This window comes from Hylobates moloch, unplaced genomic scaffold (assembly GCF_009828535.3).
Source record: "Hylobates moloch isolate HMO894 unplaced genomic scaffold, HMol_V3 SCAFFOLD_3, whole genome shotgun sequence".
NCBI lineage: Eukaryota > Metazoa > Chordata > Mammalia > Primates > Hylobatidae > Hylobates > Hylobates moloch.
Genome location: NW_026652278.1, coordinates 166,801,486 through 166,811,191, shown reverse-complemented (window position 1 = coordinate 166,811,191; position 9,706 = coordinate 166,801,486).

The following is a 9,706-nucleotide window of genomic DNA, read 5'->3' as shown; positions in this document are numbered from 1 at the left end:
AATAATCTTCATTCTTTCTGCTGCTAGTAGGAAACAAGAGTGAGAGTATTGACTAAAACAAACAAACAAACAAAAAATGCGATGTATTAGATTAGCTCTGGCTCCTAAAGGAATTGGGTGCTCTTGCTTCTTTAAAGCACCTACTTCTAAAATCAACTAAATCAGCTATCAATATGATAAAGATGAATCTTTGCCATCCAAAATTTTATGAATATGCATGTGTGCATTTAATCAGAATAATAATTACTTTGAATTTTTACCCTGAATTAGGTAAAAAATTAAGTTAAAAATTTCAATTCAATCAATATTATTTGATAAATTAGGTATAATTAGTTTGTGAGTATTTTGTTTAACATGGAGAAATTACATAACCTTAAAAGCATATATTTTACTTAATTTTTACTTTTAATTTGTTTGTAGCTACTTTACATGAACATTCATTAAAGGGTAAAATATGTAGCAATTTCTAAACAATTACATAATTAGATGAAATAGAAGAAACACATCTTTCTGATATTCAGGAGCAGGAAGCATAGCGTTATGACCACCTAAAGAACAGAAACCAAGAAAGTGAATTCTACCGTTGCCCAAGCTCCCTGCCTGGTAGCAAGGCTTTTACTGCTTTTTGTGGAGGAGAACTCAAACAGAGCCCAGATATCCTGTTAAGTTGAAGAGAAATAAATTGGAGTTTGGGAAAACTAGGTGTGGGGGTAGAAAAATTCCACCTTCATCCTCTTAGGTTCCCAGCTAGGACTAAGAATTAAATTGACATAAGATAGAGTAACAGGAGAAAAGCATAGAAATTGACTTAATACAAGTTTTACTAGGCATGAGAGCCTTCACAAAGAAATGAAAGGGCTGGGCATAGTGGCTCACTCCTGTAGTCTCAGCATTTTGGGAGGCCAAGGCAGAGGATTGCTTGAAACTAAGAGTCTGAGACCAGCCTGGGCAACAAAGCGAGACCCTGTATTTACAAAATAAAAATTAAAAATTAGGGGGGCTGGGCGCGGTGGCTCACGCTTGTAATCCCAGCACTTTGGGAGGCCGAGGCGGGCGGATCACGAGGTCAGGAGATCGAGACCACGGTGAAACCCCGTCTCTACTAAAAATACAAAAAATTAGCCGGGCGTGGTGGCGGGCGCCTGTAGTCCCAGCTACTCGGAGAGGCTGAGGCAGGACAATGGCGTGAACCCGGGAGGCGGAGGTTGCAGTGAGCCGAGATCGCGCCACTGCACTCCAGCCTGGGCGACAGAGCAAGACTCCGTCTCAAAAAAAAAAAAAAAAATTAGATGGGCATAGTGGCATGCACCTGCTGTCCTGGATACTTGGAAAGCTAAGGAGGAAGAATGGCTTAGCCCAGGAGTTCAAGGCTGCAGTGAGCTTTGATTTTGCCACTGCATTCTAGCCTAGGAGAAAGTGAGACCTCATCTTAAAGAAGGAAAGAAAGAAAGAGAAGAAATGAAGACCCAAAGAAGCAGTCAGTTACTTATACACTAAATTGGAACAAAGAATTGTACATTGTGAAGAAGCAAATAATTGTGTGGGAAGGCTTAAAAGATAAGAGTTATTTTAACTAGGTCTGTACAGAATTCTTTTAGTCTCAGCTTTTCATCCTTGAGGATAAAGATGTTGTCTTTCCTTGTAGTAGAGGGAGGGTATCTTTTACATGGGAAATATGGAAATATGAAACTGCATGAAGGTCAAAGTGATCTTCCACCTGCTGTTTGTCAAGTGTCTTAAACTTAAATAGTCAATATGGCAGAATAGTATATTTTAACCCCTTCAGAGGCTTATAGAATTTGCAAAGGAGAATTTCAGAGAGAAGAAAGCCTGGCAGAAAAAGAGATTTTAAAATATTCATGTATATTGAATCTTTGGTTAAAATATCAACTTCCTCATGAAATCCCATGAGGATAAGAAAGAACAATTCTTTAAGGAAAGGATTTTCCTTCAGGGAACTATAATATAAACAATTCTCAGAGTTTACACATATTGGAGAATAATTCAAGATTCCTTCAGCCAGAGGACAGAAACCTCTTTGAATATACATGGCAATCAGGATAGACACCACATGGGGCATGTCTTGTAACTGAGACTAAATAAACTCTAGATTAAAGGCTACTCCTGAGCGGTCCTTGTAGGGCTTTAAAATAGTGACGCAAAAGGATCAAGCTGATACGCAAGTAAGTTAACTGCCTTGCAGGAAAAGTCCAATGCACTTTTTAAAAACGCAAATAAAATGTAGCACTCAATAATGTAAAATACATGTCTAACATCTAATGAGAAAATATTTCAATACAAAGAATCAGAAAATATGACCCATATATATGGGTATGTACATTGTCAACAGTTTGTGAAGTTGTTATATATATGTACACATACATATATGCAAATATGTGTACACATATATACATATATATGTACATATCTATATATATGTATACATGCATATATCTAACACCTTCACAAAATGTTGGAAAATACAATATTGTAAATCAGAAATTAACTGGGTGAGATGAACAACAACTAGAGCATTGTAGAATAAAAGATTAGTAAACTTGAACATACAAAATCCATTAAAAATATAAACGGAGAAACATAACTGAAAATAATAAACAGATTCAGATACATGTCAGAAAATATCACTTGGTTTAACATAGATGAAATTAGAATCCTAAAAAGGACAACCAAAAATATTTTTAAGGTAATGGCTAAAATATTTCTAATTTTGATGAGAACTATACCTTACATGAGCAGAAATTTTAACAAATTTAAAATAATATATAACAGGTATACATAAATACACACACATAAACAATCCACATCAAAGATCATCAAACAGAAATTCCTAAGCTCCAGGAATGAAGACAAAGTATTAAGATGAGTCACAGGAAAATTACTGATAATATACACAAGAGCAAGGATAAGAATTAGGCTAGACTTCTTATCTCAAACTATACAAGCTAGAAGAAAATGGATTGATATGATTCAAGAAGTAAAAGAAAACAAAAAGAAAAACCTTATGACCAAGAATTACATACTCAGTGAAAATACCTAGACAAGATAAAAACTTTATTCACACGATTAGCAGTCAAGAAAATTTGTCACAATTTGCAAGACAAGAAACATAAGCAGATGGAAAATGACAGAAAATGGATATATGGGACTATTAAAAAAAAGCAGTAAATGGTAAGTGTTGGGTAAATATTGAAGATTTTTCTATATTTTAAAATTTTTAAGTATAATTATTTAAAGTATAAATAATAACAATGTATTTCAGAAGTCATAATCCATATAGTTATGAAATATATGAAAGCATTAGCAGAAAAGTCTGGATGGGGGAAGAAAAGTACAAAAATATTAGGGCTAATATTGCATAGGAAGTGACAAAATATTTTTACAGGTAGATTGTAATAAGCAAAATATGCATATTTAATTTTTTATAATTTCAACTTTTATTTTAGATTCAGGGGTACATGTGCAATTTTGTTACCTGGGTATATTGCATGATGCTGAGGTTTGGGGTACAATTAATCCCATCACCCAAGTACTGAGCATAGTACCCAGTAGTCAGTTTTTCAACACTTGCCTGCTTCCTACTTTGCTCCCTCTATTGTTGCCATCTTTATGTCTGTGAGTACCCAATGTTTAGCTCCTGCTGAAGTGAGAACATGTGGTATTTGGTTTTCTGTTTCTGCATTTATTTGCTCAGCATAATGACCTCCAACTGCATCCATGTTGTGACAAGGGACATGCTTGTGTTCCTTTTTTATGGCTGTGTAGTATGCCACAGTGTGTATTTACCGTATTTTCTTTACCTATTCTTCAGCTGATGGGAACCTAGAGTGATTCCACATCCTTGTTATTGTGAATAGGGCTGTGATGAACATCCCAGTGCATTTGTGTTTTTGGTAGAATGATTGATTTTCTTTTAGATATATACTCAGTAATAGGATTGCTGGGTTGAATGGTAGTTCTGATTTAATTCTTTGAGAACTCTCCAAACTACTTTCCACAGTGGCTGAACTAATTTGCATTTCCACCAAAAGTGTATAAGCATTCCCTTCTCCCCATAACCTCGGCAGTATCTTCTTTTGAGAAGTTTCTGTTCATGTCTTTTGCTCACTTTTTAATGTCTTTTTAAACTTGTCCCATTGTTTAAGTTCCTTATAGATTCTGAATATTAGATGTTTGTCAGATGAAATGTGCACATTTTAAAGCCTAATGCAGCTGCCAAAACAAAATTAAAGAATACATTATAAGCCAATCATGTAGATAATATGAAATTCTAAAATACACTCAAAAACTCAAGAAAATATTAGAAACAAACAAAAAGGAGACACGTGGAAAAACTAAAATGCAGGTCAATGGATTAACCACAACTGTAATGATGGTTTGATAATAATGGAAATTTAAATGGCCTAAATATTTCAAATAAAAGACAGAGATGATTACACTGACCAAGATTCAAATAGATACTGTCTACCAGAAATCCCCTGCAGTAGTAAAAACACAAGATCCTAAGTATAAAAGGATGGAAAAGCTCTATCATGAAAAGATTATACATAGGGAAACTGGAGTGGCCGTACTAATATAAAACAAATTAGACTTAAAAATCTGTAGTGATACCAGAGACAGAAAGGTACTCTTCAAAATGTAAAGAAGTTAATTGATCAAGAAGAATATCAAACACCAAACTTCATAAATATGTACTCCTCCAGTAACAGAGCTTCAAGATATATGAAGCAAATATTGACTGAAAAGAAAGGAGAAATACATCCACAGTTAGAATTGGAGATTTTCACATCTCTCTCAGTAATTTAAAGAACAAATAGAATATCAGCAAGATTACTGAATAGTTGAACAACACGATCAACAACCTGTACCTAATTGATTTTTAACAGCTATATTGAGGTAGAATTGAAATACAGAGGACTCTGCACATTTAATAAGTACAATTTGATGAGTTTGGACATACGCAAACATCTGCGATAACATCATCAGAATCAAGGTAATAGACATATCTAACACCTCCTACAGTTTTCTTGTGTCACTTAGATTTGGTTTTTGTTTTTCTCTGGTGTATGGTAAGAATATTTAAAAAGAAATCTACCTTCTTAACAAATTTTGAAGTGCATAGTACTGTATTGTTAACTATAGGCACTGTGTTTAAGAACAGTTTTTTACAATAAAACACTAAAATGGATAAATTTCTATTTTGACTTAAAAGCAAGAAAAGAGAAAAGGTACAAATTACAAAATTAGAAATGAAAGGGAAACTTTAAAATAACAACAAAGGATTAATGGGGAAAAATCTGCCTATAAATTTGATGATTTAGATAAAATGATCCAATGTTTTAAAAAAATGCATCACTGATACTGACTAAAAATTAATAGGAAAAGTCCCAAATAATAGCCTTATGTCTATTGATAAAATCTTTTAAAACTTTTAGACCCAGATGGCTTCATGATAAAGTTTATCCAACATTTAAGGAAGAAATAATCACAGTTCTACACAATGTTTTATAGAAAATAGAAAATACAATAGCACTTCCCACCTCATTTTAAAACATCAACATTGCTCTGCTACCAAAACAAAGTAAACAAGTCACAAGAAATAAAACTGCCTATTACTAACCCTAATAAATGTAAATCCCAAAACCCTTAAAGCAATATTAGCAGATAAAATAAAATATAGGAGAAGGATAAATACATTTAGGGGTTTATCTAAGGAATTTCAATGATTTAACATTTGAAAAGTCAATCGATGGATTCATCCACATTAACAGAATAAAGAAAAAAACTGTAAGATCTGAATATATGCATAAAATTATTTGACACAATTAAAACCTCTTACCAAAGTCTACCCTGGATGTGACTCTTTTTTTTTTTTTTTTTTTGAGACAGAGTCTCCCTGTCGCCCAGGCTGGAGTGCAGTGGCGCGATCTCGGCTCACTGCAGGCTCCGCCCCCCGGGGTTCACGCCATTCTCCTGCCTCAGCCTCCCAAGTAGCTGGGACTACAGGCGCCCGCCACCTCGCCCGGCTAATTTTTTTGTATTTTTAGTAGAGACGGGGTTTCACTGTGTTAGCCAGGATGGTCTCGATCTCCTGACCTCGTGATCCACCCGCCTCGGCCTCCCAAAGTGCTGGGATTACAGGCGTGAGCCACCGCGCCCGGCAGATGTGACTCTTTAATGCACTGGTGATTGAAACTGAAGCAGATTCCTTGCCTATGATTTGATGAAATTTTGGTAGCTTAAGAGATGAAATAAAGGAATGAACCATTATGGCGTAAAAGAAATCAAGTGATATGCATCAATATTCCTACAGCACTTTCATCAAAAGTGTTTTTTCATTCTTGTCCATATATTAGTCTCTATTTGAAACTGAACAGCTGTAAACAGTTGTGTCTCTAAAAAAAATCTTCTCTATTCAGTAAAAGGGCAACATTTTCAGAACATATACTGGTTTTTGCACTATTATTTCTGAAAAATGTTATTCGAATGGAGTGAAGAAATATTTTTAAAAATCTGTCTTTTTATCTTTTCCAAAATTAGTTACAAGAATCAGAAACGGTAGGATTTAATTACAATTTTAATTTAAAATACATAGAGAATCACTGTTATATCATAGGAACAAGAAGCAGATATCAACTGATCAGTGAAGAAACATGCGTCACTTAATAAATCGCAAAACACATGAAATATATGTCACTTAATAAATCCCAAAACATATGTAATGTGATTCCAAGGAGGGAAATAGCCAATGAGAGAAGGACAAAGAAGGAAACACAAAGAGTGAACTGTATAAAAGCTATTATAACATGAAGAACAGTAATCTTATAAAAATAATATAAAAATAGTCATTTAATTTCAGGGTTTTTTTCAAACAAAGAAAATCCAGAAAGGTGTAAAGTAATCATACATGTATTCTGCTAACCTTTTGGGACATAAAACCAGGATCTCAAATACAGATATTTATTACAACTATTCAGTTATATGATATGATCAATAAAGTTCCCAAATATACAGCTAATTATAGTGAAGTTCTCATACTGGGCAATTAGTTCTAAGTCAGGCTTGTTCTACAACACTATTATGAATTAAGTATTCTGTTATTTCATAGTGTGTAAGTAAAATATGTAACATACAGGACTACATAATATTGCACTGTATATGCAAATCTAATTTGAAGTGAATAAGAAAATGTGAGATCATTTACAAACATTAGCAAGCTTAGCAAGCTATTGTTTCCATTTTATGTTACTCTTAATAACCAAATAAAAATAACTTGCTCTGAATCATGCAGTATAATCTTTCCTATTTTAGGGAAATTGTGAAAAGGGATTGCACTCTTTTTCTGGAGTTCAAAGGTCTTCTGAATACCAGATTGCCTTTTGTGTTTCTGCAAAGTAATTAGTCCTGTATATAGGAATCTTTCTTTGGAGTGTTTTTTACTATTTTAATTTGTTCAATGTGGACTAGTATTCTGAAAAGAAATCAGTAAAGTAAGCTACACATAAAGATTGATCCCCTTTTATGGATCATTAATTGCCTCTTATTGCAACTCCTGGTTGCATTCAAAGGCTCTTTCAACTGTTCTGTGGTCAAATAAAGTGTGAAATATACTTGTGCGGGTAGGAATGGCATTTAGCAATTCATTCTATGGTGACCATTATTAAAGTATATCTTAGTAAATCTAACATCACTGATTCTTAAGTAATTTGCTGTCATGGTACTAATGTTTCTCTCAATTCTGTAATGTGCATTAAGATTGATAATACTTCATTTTGTTCTAATTCATTTATGTGCATAATTGCAGGTTATGAAGTCATCATCTTACCCACTCATTATTTTCCTGCTGACAACCTCCAAAATATGCTTTGTTTCCTGCTGAAAGGCTTCAATAAATTAAAGAAGAAATTTTTCTGACATGTAAATTTCTAATCTAATTTTGTTAAATATCTGTTGAGTTAAAATGAAAAGACTATTTTTTAACATATCAACTTTTAAAAATAAATTAATCAGTTTTCTGACATTGCAGATACAGAATGACCTTGGACATGGAGTATAATTATTATTATTGTCATTATTAATTGTGACATGATGGTAATATATCTTTTTCAATAATAGTGAATTGGTAGATTAGTGAATCAGTTATATATTAGTAAATTATGTCTTATGAGAAAGATAAAGTAAAACAATGATAACTACGTAAACATATTCAGAAATATGAACTATACTGATAGTTCTACAGTTTACATACCTTTTAAAATTGCTCTATAGTTTACATACCTTTTAAAAATCAAAACTTTAAAAGGGAAATCAAATTAGTTACAAAATTTACTGCATTCATAAAATAAAAACATTCAAGAGAAAAACATTTCAAAAGAAGAATAGAAAAACAAAAAATAATTTCTTCCCAACTTTCTTCCACTAAAAGATCCTTCTTGATAAACTGTATTCTTAATAACATTAGGAAGATAAAATACGTTCCACAGGGTGATCCCTACAAGATAGTTTGCAGATTATTTTTAGCTTGTTTTCAAGAAAATGGCCAAAAATTAGCATAGTAGTTGTAATAAAAATTTTATTCTTTATGCATTGAATGACATATTAGGTTACTATTACTAGGAATTAAATTTATATAATTAATATTCAATATTTGTCACACAGATGAATGAAAGAAAATCATAAGCAAATGTATCCTTTTTCAAATATGCATTAGATGTAAATTTAACCACTCTAATGTAAAAATTCTGTTGGATATTTTTCTACTGGGACTTCTGAATAGGCCAAGCGAGTGGAGGCATTCTAATACACAAAACTACTCCATTATTTTTTTGTTTCTGCAATTATGTAAGACTCTCAGAAAAGTCTTTAGATCTGACATGAGAACTTAACTAGACTACATGAAATTGTTTCTCTTTGCAGAAAAAAAATGTGACTATTAGACCATAACCATTGTTCTTAAGATTTGATAAATTCTTGTGTCCCATTATAAAAAAAGTAGCATAGATCTTACATTTTAGAAGGAAAACAAGTAATATCTGCAAATCTCTTCTTAAAATGGAATTGCTTTGTTTGAAAAGAATTCATTCTCACAATTTGCATATGTTTTCTTCACTTATAAATTAGAAACCAAGGAAAATAACATTTTATCCTTTGTATCCAAAGAATGTGAACAAAATTTGTGACTGGATTCCATAATTAGCCTGTATTTTTTTTTTTGCAAGAAGTAATTAAAGGAATTATAAATACCTTTAATAAGGTATTTTATTTAATATCTTTAATAAGATATTTTATTTAATATTTTAATAAGGTATTTTAATAAGCTGTGGTAGCCCAAATGAGGAGCTGTTTTTAGAGAAAATCTACCAGATATCTAGTACTCAACAACATAAGTTGCAGAGTTCGATATCTTTGCAGTGATCATATGTCGTATCCTTATTTCAGAGGATTGGTCAGAGTGTGACTACATTAAGTATGTAAAGTAATTGAAGTGGTCTTTGATTCAGAAGATCAAAATATTTGTAATTCAATGCAATCAAAATAATTCAAATATAATCTAACCAAGAGAAGGAAAGAATCCTGAATTTCGACAGGTCAAAGAATTAATGCAAAACCCTCTGTTTAAGTACTGGCATCTTTCTTGCTTAAAGTAGTCCTGCATTGCTTTTAAATTAGAATCCTTAGTATACACAAG